Here is a 14,383-nt window from a genome sequence, read left to right as displayed (position 1 = left end):
ACTTATCCAAAGATGTAGGTAGGGGCCTGCCTACCTTAAGCTGTACTTTAGCTGCTTTTTCAACATGGCGGACGATATAGACGACAACATGAGTGAGTTCATGAATTTCTACGACCGTGTAGAAGAAATAGAAGAGAGAGGAGCGTATGTGTACGCGCCACCACCCAGGCGGACGATAAGGGATCGCCAGAACCCAATGGAGGTGTTTGGCGAGTTGGAGTTCCTGTGCCGCTATCGTTTTTCGAAGCGAGCAGTGCTGCGCCTGCTGGACATGCTGCCCTTTCAAGCCAGCGCTGACCAATGCGGTAACCCACTACCGCCGCTCCTCCAGCTTCTGGTCGCGCTCCGGTTCTACGGGGCTGGATGCTTCCAAATCGTGGCCGGCGATCTGGTTGGCATTTCTCAGCCTACGGTGTCGCGGGTTATTGGACGCGTATCGCGTATGATCGCCGCCGCTGTGTTCCCTGCTCTCGTGAAGCTACCGAGTGCTGCGAAAGCCCCAGCAGTAATGCTGCAATTTTACGGCATCGCAAAGTTCCCCGGCGTGACAGGGGTCATCGACTGCACTCATGTTCCAATCAAGAGCCCAGGAGGTGACAACGCGGAAGTTTTCAGGAACAGGAAAGGATATTTTTCCTTCAATGTGCAGGTAAGTGGACATCGCTTCGTGAAAGTAGTTGACTACCAGGCGAACTGTGTTGGCCCCCGTCGCGGTAGCAAAGTGGATAGGGCGCATGACTGCTGAAACCGAAGACGCAGGTTGAATCACGGTCGCGGCGGCCGCATTTCGACGGAGACAACCGCAAGGCGCCCGTGTGCTGTGCGATGTCAGTGCATGTTAAAGAACCCCGGTCGGTCGATATTTATCTGGAGCCCTCCGCCAAGGCGTTACCCGATGCCGTCTAGGGGCCCATATACCACACCATGCCGAACCGTTTTGATGTCGTTCGTGAATTCGCGTTGCCGCGAGCAAATCTGTTACCGTTTGAAGATGCTGCTATACAAAGCTTTTTGATGGTGCAGCTTTATGTGTACTTGCCTTGGATATGTTAACTGCACAAATGCAATTAAGCTTACAATGCGTATATTTTTAATTCCAACATCTTGTACGAATACTTCAAAAGTACCAGTAACAATCTAATTTAGTAGCATCTCATTTCATCAGGGACGCCACTGTTAACCATTTTTGTTAGCTCTTCGTCATGCTGCTGTGTACAACACAAACAGTGCGAGCCTGTGGGAAAATTTGACAACAATCAAGTATTTGACATTACTTTTTGTCATAATACGTGGAGGAAGCACTGCAGTGCTTTTTTTTTCGCATGTATTTTTTTGCATGTAATTGTAAAACACAGTCTAATATCGGATTGTTTACATCTTTATGACCCATCTCAGGCCATCACGGGACCCCATTTGGAGTTCTACGATGTTGTAGCGAGCTGGCCCGGGTCAGCTCACGACAGCCGCATCTTTGACAGCAGCAATGCCCGTGTGCAGTATGAGAATGGCAACGTGCCTGGCCTGCTTCTGGGAGACCAGGGGTATGCCTGCCGCTCATACTTGATGACCCCGACAAGAGAGCCTGGACAAGCTGGCAGCCCACAACACAAGTAAGCCGATGTGCTCAATGTACTTCGCTTCTAAGCTGGTTCATGAAATTCATTTGGAAAGGTATTTGTACAAAATAGAGATGAACATAGCATGAAATAAAGCGTTCTTTACTTCCAGACTTTAGTATTTGTGCTGTTTTGCAGCATTCTGTTTGCTTCCTTCTGAGTTGATACAGTGTAAATGAAATGCCACAATTGAGCACATGCAACTGCAAATGGTATGCAAATGGTATGTACCTAGAATGAGAACAAATTACGGCCATCAAATGCTGAGCTACACCCTCCCGCATCAATTAAACAAGGAGTCCAAATTGATGTACAGGTAATGCCAAATCTGTTATTTATTTTGTTTGTTTGTATGCTCGTTTGTTCTTCGAAAGTGCTCTGAAGTTTGTGTACCACTGCAATGCCTCTGTGGGGTGCGTCGGCCTCGTCAAGCCTTTCACTGGCTTTTTGTTGACGCACCCAACATCGACATGATGTTGAATAAACATGATTCTGATTCTAGTTCAGTGTACAAGCAAACAATTCATATATATGACTGATTTGTATCTCCAGCCTTCCTTTTTTGTACAGTCTTTCAGCAAAACTCTAGTGCTGAAATGAATGAAACCACATAACCCAATCTCTTGCCTTATTGCAAGTCGAATTATTTCCTTTTCTTCATGCAGGTACAACAAGTCTCAAATAAAGACGCGGAACACAGTGGAGAGGGCTTTTGGGATCTGGAAAAGGAGGTTCCCATGCCTGACCATGACACTCCGGATAAAGACGACGACGACACCAATTGTGATAACAGCATGTGCTGCCCTGCACAACCTGGGCCGGCTACTCAATGAGCCGTGTCCACCAGCACCACAGCAGCCACCTCCTGACAACCATGACCAGCCATCTGGTGAGCTGCAGCCAGCAGATGGCTTCAGAGTGCGTGCAAGGCTCATTCAGGAGCACTTCGCATGAAGCAATCGCAAGCAAAGCTTCAGGAAAACCAAGAACCTGCACTGTATCGTTATATCTGTATATAAATAAACAGACAAATCAGTTCAACGAACAGAGACGAAAGAAAAGAATGACAGCACGTGTACTGGTTTCAGTGCATGTGTCATGCTTTTCTGTCATCCGCGCTCATTGTACTAATTTGACTACTCCTAGTAAAATGAGTCGTCTAGTTTCCAGACTTCATCAACACTGCACTTGCCTAACTGTCACAGTAGAGGAGCAATCAGCCTACACAATGTAGTAACAGCCTGTTGTATACATTTCCAGATGTTTGGCTGTGCATTCACCAGTGAGCCCGTTTGCATGCTAAAGCTAGTGGCAGTCGCTGAAATGGCACCAAAGCAAGCAGTATTCCTCATGAGATGACAGACCAAAACGCTGTTCAGCGATGATAAATCATGAACTTTTTATTGGGGCTCCTCTCCCTTTAAAGCAGCAGTTTTTGCATTAAGGAGCTCGAGCTTAGCTTGCTTTATTTTTAAGTTGAGCTCGAACAGCTGCTTCTGCTGGGCCAGCTGGGCTCTTAACAACCTCATTCTCAGGAGGTGCTCTTTTTTTTTCGCTTGTTTTCCTGGGAAACTCCCACCAAGTGAGCCTGCAATTCTGCCTCGCCAAAGGCAGTACTAATGCGCTTGCGCGCCCGTGGGACTGCTGCTGGAGGTTCTGTAGCCGCACCACTTGCAGGCAGGCTCGATTGATGGGCTGCAGGCTCGCCTGGCGTTTCCTGAGCTGGAGCAGGGTCGAGGCTTGCCTCCTCTGCTGCTGCATCTCCGAAATCATCAGGGCTGAGCTGATGCTCTTGCCAGTCAGCTTCTGCAAAGATGTTAGCCATTATCGCATTATAACACAAATATCACAAAAAATGGAATGCTAAATACAGAAACCAACAGAAACGGGTATGTGACAGGTACAACCGCTGGACAAGAGGGAGGAAAAGAATGCTAAGTTTGCTGTCATCTTACAGCATACGAGCAAAGAAGAAAAAAAGAACTAGATATGGAACTGTGGAAATGAAACATGGCAGTTAAATAGAGGCACGTGAAAAAGAAAATTTTTGAATGTAACTAGAACTACATACTCCAAGCAAATGCGTCAAACTAGTATGATAATGCACTAGACAGCAAATAAAAGCAAAATTCACAGAAAATATGACCAGCAGAAGTTACTCAGCAAAACAGCTGTGAATCACTTGTCGTAGCACATCCATTTCACTGTCTGCATACATGAATATAATGAACAAAGTATCAGCTTGCATGGTGCTCGTTATCTAAATAGCTTGGCATGGCATAACTGACAATGTTTACTCAGCAAGGCTTGGAGACACTTGTGTCCCCTAGCCACTACATAAGCAACACGCAAGTTACTCGTGTCATATGGCAGGTTGCTTAGCCACAAGTCGATGTGGAGGCACATTAACCGACATGTTTTGTTCATGTCACTTGTGTGCTTCGGCCATGCGACAGAAGCTCAGAATAATAATGCAGGACGGGCAGCTTTTTAAATGAAGAGGAAAAACAACCGGCCAAGTTTAGAAAGATATGCACAAAAATCATACCATTAGCATCTTGCGTTGCTTGCAGCAGTGCCACTACCGCAGGGGTGTAACTGCTACGGCTGCAAGGGTCGGTGCTGTGTCGGCCACGGTCGCTGTCATAAGATATTTATGACTCTAGTGTCCATGTGACCAGCCACAGCACCAACCCGTTGCAGCTCGTCAGTCATCTGACTCCTGGGTGGGCTCCCACCACCTGGAACAATGCACGTTTTTCAAGATTAGCATTCTCTAGGCAACATATACCACAAAATGTGACAGGCAGCCATTCGCCTGAATCCAGTGATGTGACAGCAATGTGTCGATGTGTCGTGCGCAGCCATACGCACCCTTGCTCTAGAAGTAGCAATAATAATACTTATGCTGACTGACCTAAATGCTGTTTTTATCTGTTAAACTGTTAATTCAAGAGTTAATCAACGAGTGAATGTAAATTTCATTAGTTCACTGGATGTACAGTCACAAACAGGTTATACAGAAGGTCCCACGGGATAGACTGCATCAGGATCTCCTGTAGTAATAAATACAAAGGAGTGTCAAAATATGGAGGACAAAAATGTGATCAGAGGTGTTCGACCTACTAAATTATGCTGCGGCTGATATGGAAGTGGTTAAACGGGTAGCAGTGCGATAATTATGCGGTGGATAATTAGCTGTGCTGTTCACATTTCACGATGCCTCAATCGCACACCTTTCATAACATCCACCCAAACATCTTCACGACCCCTTCGTCTATCTGTACCGCTTCCGTTCAAACGTGTAGTGCCTGTGTCCTGTCATGCCTGTCTCGATTCGATCACCCCCTTTTCCTCACCGCTCCCCGTCCCCCTTATATATGCTGTTTGGTGGCGGCAGAACGGGGCAACCAGATAGTGGTAATCCAACAAGCAGCATACTTGCTCACAGCTTAATACTGCGATAACAACAATGTTATTTCCTCTCTCGTTTCATCTCTACCGACTCAGCTATTCAACTCTGATCTCGATCGGGATAGACTGCGGTCTACGAAGAAAAAAGTCGAGGTCTTACGCGTTGAACACCTGGTCTCTCTCGGGCGTGATACGGTAATAAAAAAAAAAAAGCGATAACCGACATGGCCGTGGTGAACACAGCGATCAGTACAGGAGCGGCAACGACGAACGACGCATCTGGCTGAATTCTGAATTCGCGCCCCGTCTCTCGGCCAGATGAGCAGCGCAGCGCTGTGCTTACGGCACGGCACCGCACGTCACTCGCCCCTGCAGCCGCGCGCGTCATCCGTCCGCCGCTTCTGACGCTTTCAAGACAATCAGAGCGTGCAAACCTACCTGTAGCAAAAAGTTGACGAGTATCTGCGCTCTTTTCCTTCTTCCACTTGACTTTTAAATTGTCCCAAAACATTTTTTAATTGCTGGTGACTTCGCTTCGTAACGCCGCACCGACTGTTGTACGCTTCCTCGATCGCCAACCACGCCGCACGCTTCCTGCCGGCGCACACAGCGTCTGTTTTTTTTGTTTTCAAGCACTGCGCGGTGTTTGTCCACCAGGTCGGTAAGAATTGCGCGTTCTTGTACACTTTGGAGCAAAAGCGATATCTAAAGGCACTAAACAGTAAACAAAAATAAAAGTTAGCAGCGCTTGACAGGAGGAAACAACACGAGCAAAAGGATAAACGACGTGGACGGTAGAGGAAGCAAGGCACAACGCTATATTGACGGCTGACGACGGTGGCCAGACTGAAAAGAAGACATCGCCTTTGTCAGCCGCTACTGATATACTGTTTTTGCGGGACTGTTTGAAAATCGCTCTTTTTACATGTCATTGCCCACAACTTTTAAGTAAGCTAAATAATACGTGTGTATCCTTTTAATCGCAAAGCGTAAAACTTTATAACCTCGCTCCCATAGTGCTTCCTTGACCAGAAAAGGATGACTTTCGAAAGTGCGTGTTAAGTGCCGTTTCTGAACTGGTCGTCGTACTTATCTTATACTTGTTCTTAAGCGCTACTTTCGAAAGTGTGACTTCCGTGTTAGGATAAGGAACATTCTTGAATACGGGGGTTAAGGTCCGTCATTAAGGGTATGACAATACAGCGGTTCCTGTTGCCCTCGCAGATAAAGACACTTTTCTGTTTAAGAATCGCAATCGTTACTTGAAAGACCACAAGACGTACATATAAAGCCCGGTTTAACCAAGCCGTACTAACGTTCATGCATGGCGTAGCGATAGCGTGTCTGAATCGCAACCCGAGAGCCAGGGATTAGATTCCTGTGTAGGCTATAGGTGTGGTTACTAGGAATACTGTGATTGAACTCCTGCGTAGCAGCTTGAGAGGCGACATTTGTCACGTGAGTCATCGTCTACTCCGTGTTTATACGTGGGGTGAGGCGGAAGACTGCGGCACAGCCTCTTCGCTTGGCACGTTGCTCGCGTTCGCTCCGATTACTAGGGTCTGCTGCGCCACTGGTGTGGCTGGCGCCATCTATGGGAGCCAGTTGTAACAGCGAGTATTACCGCGATAGTGTTAAAGGTCCCATTCTCCAGAACATTCGGGGGTGTCGGTGTCCGCATTGTGAGCGAAAAATCGCGGGCATATCTCTGGAAGGGGATCCCAAGAAAGCAACCTACGTTACCTGACTTTCCGGCGTCATCACAAACTGCCCGCTGGGTAGAAAGAAAACTGCCCACCTTGTAGTTGAACTAATGATTGGTCGCTCGGGCAGATGAACCTAGGTCGCACAAGGCCCACCGCTGAGAGCACTTGCCATCGCAGGGCAGTGGCGCATCGCTTAAGCGCTGCACCACTCGTTAGGAGGAATGTGGGGGCACCTAGAGATCTATGAATGGGAAGTAGGGAAAGACCTTCGGCGCATATGAGGATCAACCCCTTACGATGTCGCGTGATTCCTCTTACGGAGGAGCTTAATATCTATTATAATTTCTTCGTCTCGCCGATGGCAACGCCGCCATTTTGTTTTCTGCGATACGGGGTCCATACGGTGTAGCGCAAAAATCAATTTATTTTGTCTCGCTTTTATGGATTATATTCGCAGCTGCGCCTTCAAAAGCTTTATCACCGCCGGGTCAAGTCGTTCTAAAGGAGACGCAGAAAGGAGCACTTTAATTCCGGTGTTTTATCTCGTCATTTGTTCGTGTTCCTGTTGATACACGGAGCCAGCTACTTTCAGGGATTGCTCCGTCATTTTAGGATAGCCTGCTGACGAATGGCTATAGGCTCCGCACTGCCAGTGCCAGGCTGGCTTGGTTCATCTTCGGCGGTACTTGAAAACTTGTAGAGTCCTCCACAAACTTGTCTAGAGCGCTCGAGTGGCGGGTTTAATTGCGGATTTGTGACAATCGCCGATGCTCATCCATAGAGTTTTTAAAGGAATTAGGAGTTAAACACACTCTGTGGCAGTGTGCATGTATGAAGTCTTGTTCAGTTTCCTACGTCACTGATAAATTACACAGGTGTACTCCCCATTGCGCCATTTTACAGCTCTAGACAAGACTGTGGGCGTATGCATGTCTTTTGATAAAACGTGGCATGCATCAGGATAAACAAGTTAGTGATGCCTGCTGATAATTTCGGGGCGTCTCTTCATGAAGGAAATTTCATTGTTGGATACTGTGAGTAGCCTTGTTCAGAGAGCTGTGTCAGCTACGAGACATCGTTTGATTGGGGCTAGCTATATCCTGTAACCTCTCTGCCTTTATTCCTCCTCTTCCTCCTTCTTCGCTGAAACACACCATACCGGTCATTTGTAACTCCACACCAGCGCAACTTGAGTATAGCCCTCGCTAAGGCAGTGCATTTGCAGCGAAAGCAGGTCTCACGGCCTCGGGCTCACGGCATGTGAACCACACGCAGGCGACGCAGTGCGAAGTGTTCTCGGCTCCTCCACTGCCAGCATTCATAGAGCCAAGCAACGCCAAACCTCGCAAGAGCAGTAAAGCGAATGCGTCGAGAGCGAGACCTTATCGGACACCCCCCTCCCGCTGCGGGGTCAGGGCGGCCGCCAAGAGGATCCAATGGGCCGGTGTTTTTATGGCGGTTCCTGCAATTACAACAGGCAGCCCAATGCGTGCACGAGCCAGCCTTCGCGCCCTTTGTGTCTTCTCCCCGATGCGCCCTTATCAGATGCTGCCCGCTTCCTTATCGACAGCAGCGGCGAAGGGGAACCGCCGCCACCGGCTGGCAGACTGGAGAGTCAGCGGGCCAGGGCTCTTCCCCGGGCTTCATCGATTGCGCACCGAGAGAGGCCAATTCACTTCCGCTGAGCAAACAAATGACGCGCACTCCCGGAATATATTGTGTGTGGTGTGCATGCTTATTCCGGTAGAGAGCTGTGCAAGCTGGAGCTCAGTGGCGCAGACGCCTCGCATTCTACGCGGGGGTTGGGCAAGAAAAAAATGACGTAACTTTCTGGGGCATTGTTGTGCACCAAGCACTCCATGTGAGATCGAAGGTCGGAAGCATTTTAGCGCCTCCATAACGCTTATGTTCGAGGATTCCAGTGATGAAGCAGTTTCAGACCGTGTGTGCATGAAGCCGTGTTCAAGCATACGCAGACACATATGGTCTGCAGTACGCAGACACATATGGGCGCAGCACAGCTTTTGATTGTGGCTCGATATCCGGCGCTAACATTAAGCTGCCTAACAATGGCTCAAAAGTGCATTACACTAAACTTCACTATCACACTGCGGCGACGCCAAATCACTTTTCCGCCATCATGCTCGGGATGCTGCTATGCCGCCGAAGAGGACCGGCTGCGCGAAATAGGAAGTGGTCGTTAGCTCTCGACGGTACGTGCAAACGCCGTCTAAGAGTGAACCCCATCCTCTTTTAAGAGGTTTTCTATCAAGGGTAAGAAGTGAGAAGGCGTGCCACAATGTGTTAAGCCGCGATCGTGTCCTCGTCGTCTGCCACTTCGTTTGCTCATCGCCTGTTCATGGCACCATGTAGTGATTCGATGCAGTCGGTTAACTGTAACTGATTTCGCGTTGTGAAAATAAGGTAACTAACCAATTAATAACGAGAAACCACTTAGTACGGCAGGTTTCTAAAGCAGGCAAGTGCCTTGTAGGGGAGATAGGGTTACTGAGCACAGAGCAGCAAAGTCTGGAGCATCCCCAGACTGGCGAATAACTGCTCAGGTGGACTTTGAAGGCGTGATCAGTTTCGTTCTAAAAAAATCTTTAAATTCCACTGGCTTGACCATACCATTCATGCATGAGGTTTTACAGAGCGCTGCGTAATCGCTTATTTTAAAGTACTTGACTACGGAGCAGTGCAAAAAGTTAGAACTAGGTTGCCTCTTTCCATCTGGCATTATTCATTCATGTCATCATGTGAACCTATGAAATTTCTTCGTTCTCGTGTGGGTGCATATAAAGTCAGTAAGTTGAACCTTATTTTCTGCACCCGAAATTGGCGTTCATAAAGATGTTGTGTTCGCGTTTTCTAAAATTTGTTGCGTGGAACGGCGAGTCTCTAACAGTGCGCAGGCAGCTTAGGGTAGATGACCTTAGTGTTTCACGCATTGTCCATTCATCTCAGCACAGCCTTCAAAAGCACGAAAGCTCCGCGCGAGCGTATATATGCATACCCACCTGCTACATGCATTTCCAGGACTAGGCGCCCATGACTGCTGTGTGAGCGCTGACTTAAGGCTAAGCAATGATTCTCTGAAAAAAAGAAGTATGACGCCAAGTTTTCAAGTTTTTTATTCTTCTCGCAGTGGTGCGCAGAGACTTAGTAGCAGCAAAACAGAAGTAGAAATCGCCGAATGACTTTTAAATAGTTCCCCATAGTAGTGTTCCTCTCTGAGAGTTTCAGTTCTCAGAATATGCCAAATACTTAAATTCACGGCGTTATTCCACTTGTGTCGACGAATAACCTCTCACTGGGCCACTGCCCCAGCCATCTATAAACCTTCATTACACTTACAGCTTCTTCGTAGATCCTGATTCTGACTTGTGAACAAAAGAGCAACGTAGTTTAAAACGAGCCAGCCTCGGGCTCCTAACTGCCAGCCCCATGGCTGAATTGTTGGAAGAGGGGCGGAGGGGGGCGAAGCCTTTCTTCGCTCGGCCCCTGACGCTGAGAGCAAACGACTGCACTTCTCTCCCGCTCTTTCCCAGTCGTATGGAGCAATTGTCTTGTATTTGTGCCGACTCAGCTGCGTAGGAATTCTGTATTAGAGGGCAGGGACCGGTTGCAGTCCCGGGGGCGCACAATTGCTGGAGCGAAAGAAAAACAAAGCATGCACGATAGAAAGAGCGTGGAAGTGATCCGACTGAACAACCGAGAGAGGCTGCGTGGGCACTTCCCAGAAATCCATCCCGTTCTGGGGACCTAAAAAAAACGTTCGCTTGTTTTTACTGACTTCTTAGTTTTTCCATGTACGGCCGTCGTCGCCGCCACTCGAAATCCGGTCTGCTGACTCGAACGCCAATCGCGATCTTGTCGCCCACTTCTAGCTCACGTTTACCCACAACACGATAAGAAGAAAAGTAATAATTCGGGACTGCCACAGGTGGGGGGGGGGGGGGGAGGAAATGGGGAGCGTCCAAGTCAGAGACGTCGCGAAAGTCGTTGAGGTCGAGTGCAAGCGCGAAGAGACTAGCCATCGCCGGGAAGCTGGCGTGATGGCCGTGCTGAATCAACAAATAGGCGTCCCCGCCGGGCTTTTGAAAGGAGAGGTAAGCGTGTGTAGTGCACTCTGGGGGAGCAAAAAGAAAACATAGCGGCTAGAAATCGCCAACCTCGGCGCCCCCGGTGGCGCTGCGCTCTTAAAGCGGCTCGTAAAAATAACAAGGGCTCGCAATGCAGACTCTGCACTACGCTGCTTGTGGGCTCGCGCTTTGCTTCGGCTCCGAGAACAGCAAACTTCTAAGGCATGGCTGTGCAGAACGTGCACAAACTCACGCACCCACGCTCGCACACACGTTGAGCGCGAGAGAAATAAGGGAAGACCCTGTTTTCGTGCTGAGATGGTCCTCAAACTCCTGAGCGCCCCCTGCTGCTGGACCTGTACCTTCCTGCCAGTTTCCTCACAAACCCCAGATAGGAACACGGTACGGACGGAATGCGAGCAGTGGTAATAAGAAGGGACCTTGTTAAGTGAGCAAGAGGAGCCGGAAGAAAGATCTTGTGAATTAGGGAGTATTGCTTGCAAATTGCGGCAGGTTAATGAAAACCTCACGTTAACGTGGCAGATTGGCATTTCACTTAAGCAGCAGAATGTAGCGAAAAAAAAACTAAATGCTCTTGGATCAAATGCGACGCCATGTCGTAGAGTCTGGTGGCGGACGCCGGTGGAGAGTCTTCTGAAGACAGTTCTCAAAATGTCAGCAGACGGGGGTCGGAAACGACAAAAGGCGGTTCTCGGGATCGAGTGCTAGCAACAACGCCGTGAACCAGGAGGAAGTACTTGTGCCTTCATGACGAGGGTGATACAAAGCACTCGCTCCTATCTCGAGACCCTTCCTTCTTGCTTGCCCTTTAATCTTTTTGCTCGCGCTTCTAGGCTGTTTCGCTCGTCGCCGAAAACTGCACTCGTTAAAATTCGCGTGCGGCAGTGAGCGGGTCGCCGAAAAGGACGTGAGGCGAACGCAGTACCACGCCGGACGGAGTTCGTGGCACTGCGGCCGACGTAGAAAGAAACAGCTAGCATTGCAACACTCCTCACGCTTATAAGCGCGCACATGGAGCAAACAACAAAACCATTTTGACTCGAGGAAGAGCGCCGCCCTCGAAACATGCGGGACATGTACGGAGCCAGAGTCGTTTTAAGATCTGAGAACAAACTACAGCGTGACCATGCACGCACTATGACGGGGAATGTGTACGGCCCCTTCTTTGACTGCTGCTGTTATTGCTGGCACTGTTGCCGTTTCACTGGCGTCACCCTCTTCTTATTCACTGCTCCGGCGTCAAGAAAAGCGCGCGAGTTTTCTTTACGACTCGAGACATGTATCGTGCCGAAAGCAGGAAGCCGCGATACTGCCTCGCTTGTCCCTAGGGGCAACCGGAGAAAGTTTTTACGTTAATTTAGGCAGCGCTCGTTGATTCTGGGGCTGCGCTGGTTATAACGCGTGCTGACTGCAACAAACTGCACCGCCGAGCACGCTCGCTGTTTTGTTAGTTTAGCGCTGTTTGGCGCTGCCTATAGTTTGCGGCTTCTCGTGGCGGTGTTTCAGGACGCGGGGCTCTATGAACTGCGAAACTTTCCTCGTCGTGTTTCGACGTGGAGTAACCGGGAATGGTTGGGCTTCGATAAGGTTTTTCACGGTGTTGAGAACACCTAGCTAAACTAGATGTTGCGTGGACGCCCACGGACGGAGTCCAACTACCGTACTGATTGCCACTCGTAGCAAGATGTTCGGCCGTCTTAGCTCTGTTCGATTAAATTTATGATATGGAGAGTGGTACACGATGCGGCTAATAAGCATTTGGGCATTGAATAGTGTATCTTTTTCTTGGAGTCCAACGCGGCGCTTGCACAGGTGTCTACTGATATGCCTGATCCGAGTTTTCTTTATCTTTGAGAAGTTCCACCGAATGGGATGTGATGCCGTTTGACTGCAGGTGGACTTCCAAGACTTCAAGCCTCTCATCCTGGGATATTGAAGTTCCTTCTAAGTGTAGGCAGAGCTTAGATGGCGATTCTGTATTCTGATATCTCCTCTTTATAACTATTAACAGTTTCCACTTGTCAGGCCGCGCAGGCGAGTCCACCGGCCATTTCAGAGGCTTGAATCGAATCATACGAAGTTTTCATCACCACCTGGCATCTGGCACGTTTCCGTTCGATCCTTGCGTGACCCATCTGTCACATCCTCACGGTGCAGACCCAAGCACCACAGGTAATCGGCCCACTACTGGAAACGTATTGGCAAAGGCCTGTCATACACAGAAAGAGACTGAAACCATCTATTTGCGATATTGTCCCAATTACCTGTGCTGCTTAGGAACCGTGTCGGATTCTCGAGGAGGGGGGGGGGCAAAAAACAGCGAAGTGAACAATGCTGATAAGTAAAGAGGTTACAAGCCAAAGTAAGTAGTAGTCACGAGTACGTGGAAAAGTAACCACTTTCACGCATCATTAGTCCTCTCCGGTCACGACCGGCCTGAGGATAGCTAGAAAACAAGCCGGAACCAATCGCTTCCCTCAGCAACGCAGGTGATTGGTCTAATGTTGGAAACGTATTGGCAAAGACTGTCTCACAAGGGACCAGAGTGAGACCGTCCATTTGGAGTATTCGGACGACTACCTGTGGTGCCTGGGCCGTGACAGAGACCATCTCGTGAACTCGAGACCCACTGCAACCCCGTCCTTCTCTGGCGATAGAAGACGTCAAGGTGGCCTCTTGTGGAGAATCGGGACCTTGTCTCCCGTCGTAGATGGCTCGGCTTTTATCGCTTGCTCCTAGGAAAGAGGGAGGCGCAGATAAAAAGAAAAAGGGGAAGCAGACATCCCAAACGTACACCTCGACACTCCATCAAGCCGAGAAGGTTGGTCACGACTAACAAAAGCTGGATGCCTGTCTGGACGGTAAAGATACTATTAGGCATTAAGGTGATGTCGCCTGCGTAGGCGGTGGCTTATTTTATTGCGAAAGCAATAATACTTGCACTTTCACGCCTTTGCGTGCCGCAGCGGTGACCACCACTGACCTTCATTTGACCTTGATTGCATTAGATTGGATTACATTGGATTAGATTGAATTAGATTAGGTTGGATTGAATTGGATTGGATTGGACTGGACTGGTTTGGATTAGATTAGATTAGATTAGATTGGATTGCATTGGATTGGATTTGATTGGATATGATAGGATTGGATTGGATTGTATAACCGATGCATCACCACAAGTCTAACCGCAAGCACCACCACCAGCTACACTACCAGCTGAACCATGGCGTAGGTAGGGGTATTGCTTTCGCAATTACCGGGCTTAACCAAGCAAAGCCACAGCGAATTTTGTTTGCTTGTCGTTTCTATTAATTAGCTGAACGATAAGCAGAATGCATTTTCCGGACGCATGCTTATTTATCGTGGACAGAACCACTAACCAGCTGAATTCACAAAGCATAGAAATAAAACTAGCAAGATCCCGTGATCAGAGAAAATCGCGTTGCTCGTTAGCTAGTGAGAAAGTGGCAGTTAAACATTAAATCGCGTCATGGTATCGAACCAAGAGATACGACAATAGACAGTTGGCGCACGGTAAACG

General features: G+C 48.7%; 1 long non-coding RNA gene across 1 annotated transcript; it reads right to left on the bottom strand.

Annotated features, from left to right (window-relative positions):
- Nucleotides 1–3,215: 3,215 nt before the first annotated feature.
- Nucleotides 3,216–5,840, bottom strand: LOC149332270 (uncharacterized). Its single transcript, XR_016284887.1, has 3 exons — nucleotides 5,469–5,840; nucleotides 4,165–4,357; nucleotides 3,216–3,422 (listed from the first exon to the last, which is right to left on the bottom strand). It is a non-coding gene; the product is annotated as an uncharacterized LOC149332270 (long non-coding RNA).
- Nucleotides 5,841–14,383: the final 8,543 nt, after the last annotated feature.

Source organism: Amblyomma mixtum, chromosome 8, assembly GCF_055824585.1.
Source record: "Amblyomma mixtum isolate Tamu chromosome 8, ASM5582458v1, whole genome shotgun sequence".
NCBI classification, from domain to species: domain Eukaryota; kingdom Metazoa; phylum Arthropoda; class Arachnida; order Ixodida; family Ixodidae; genus Amblyomma; species Amblyomma mixtum.
Note: the sequence above shows the minus strand (reverse complement) of the source record. Positions and strands in the feature narration are given on the sequence as shown.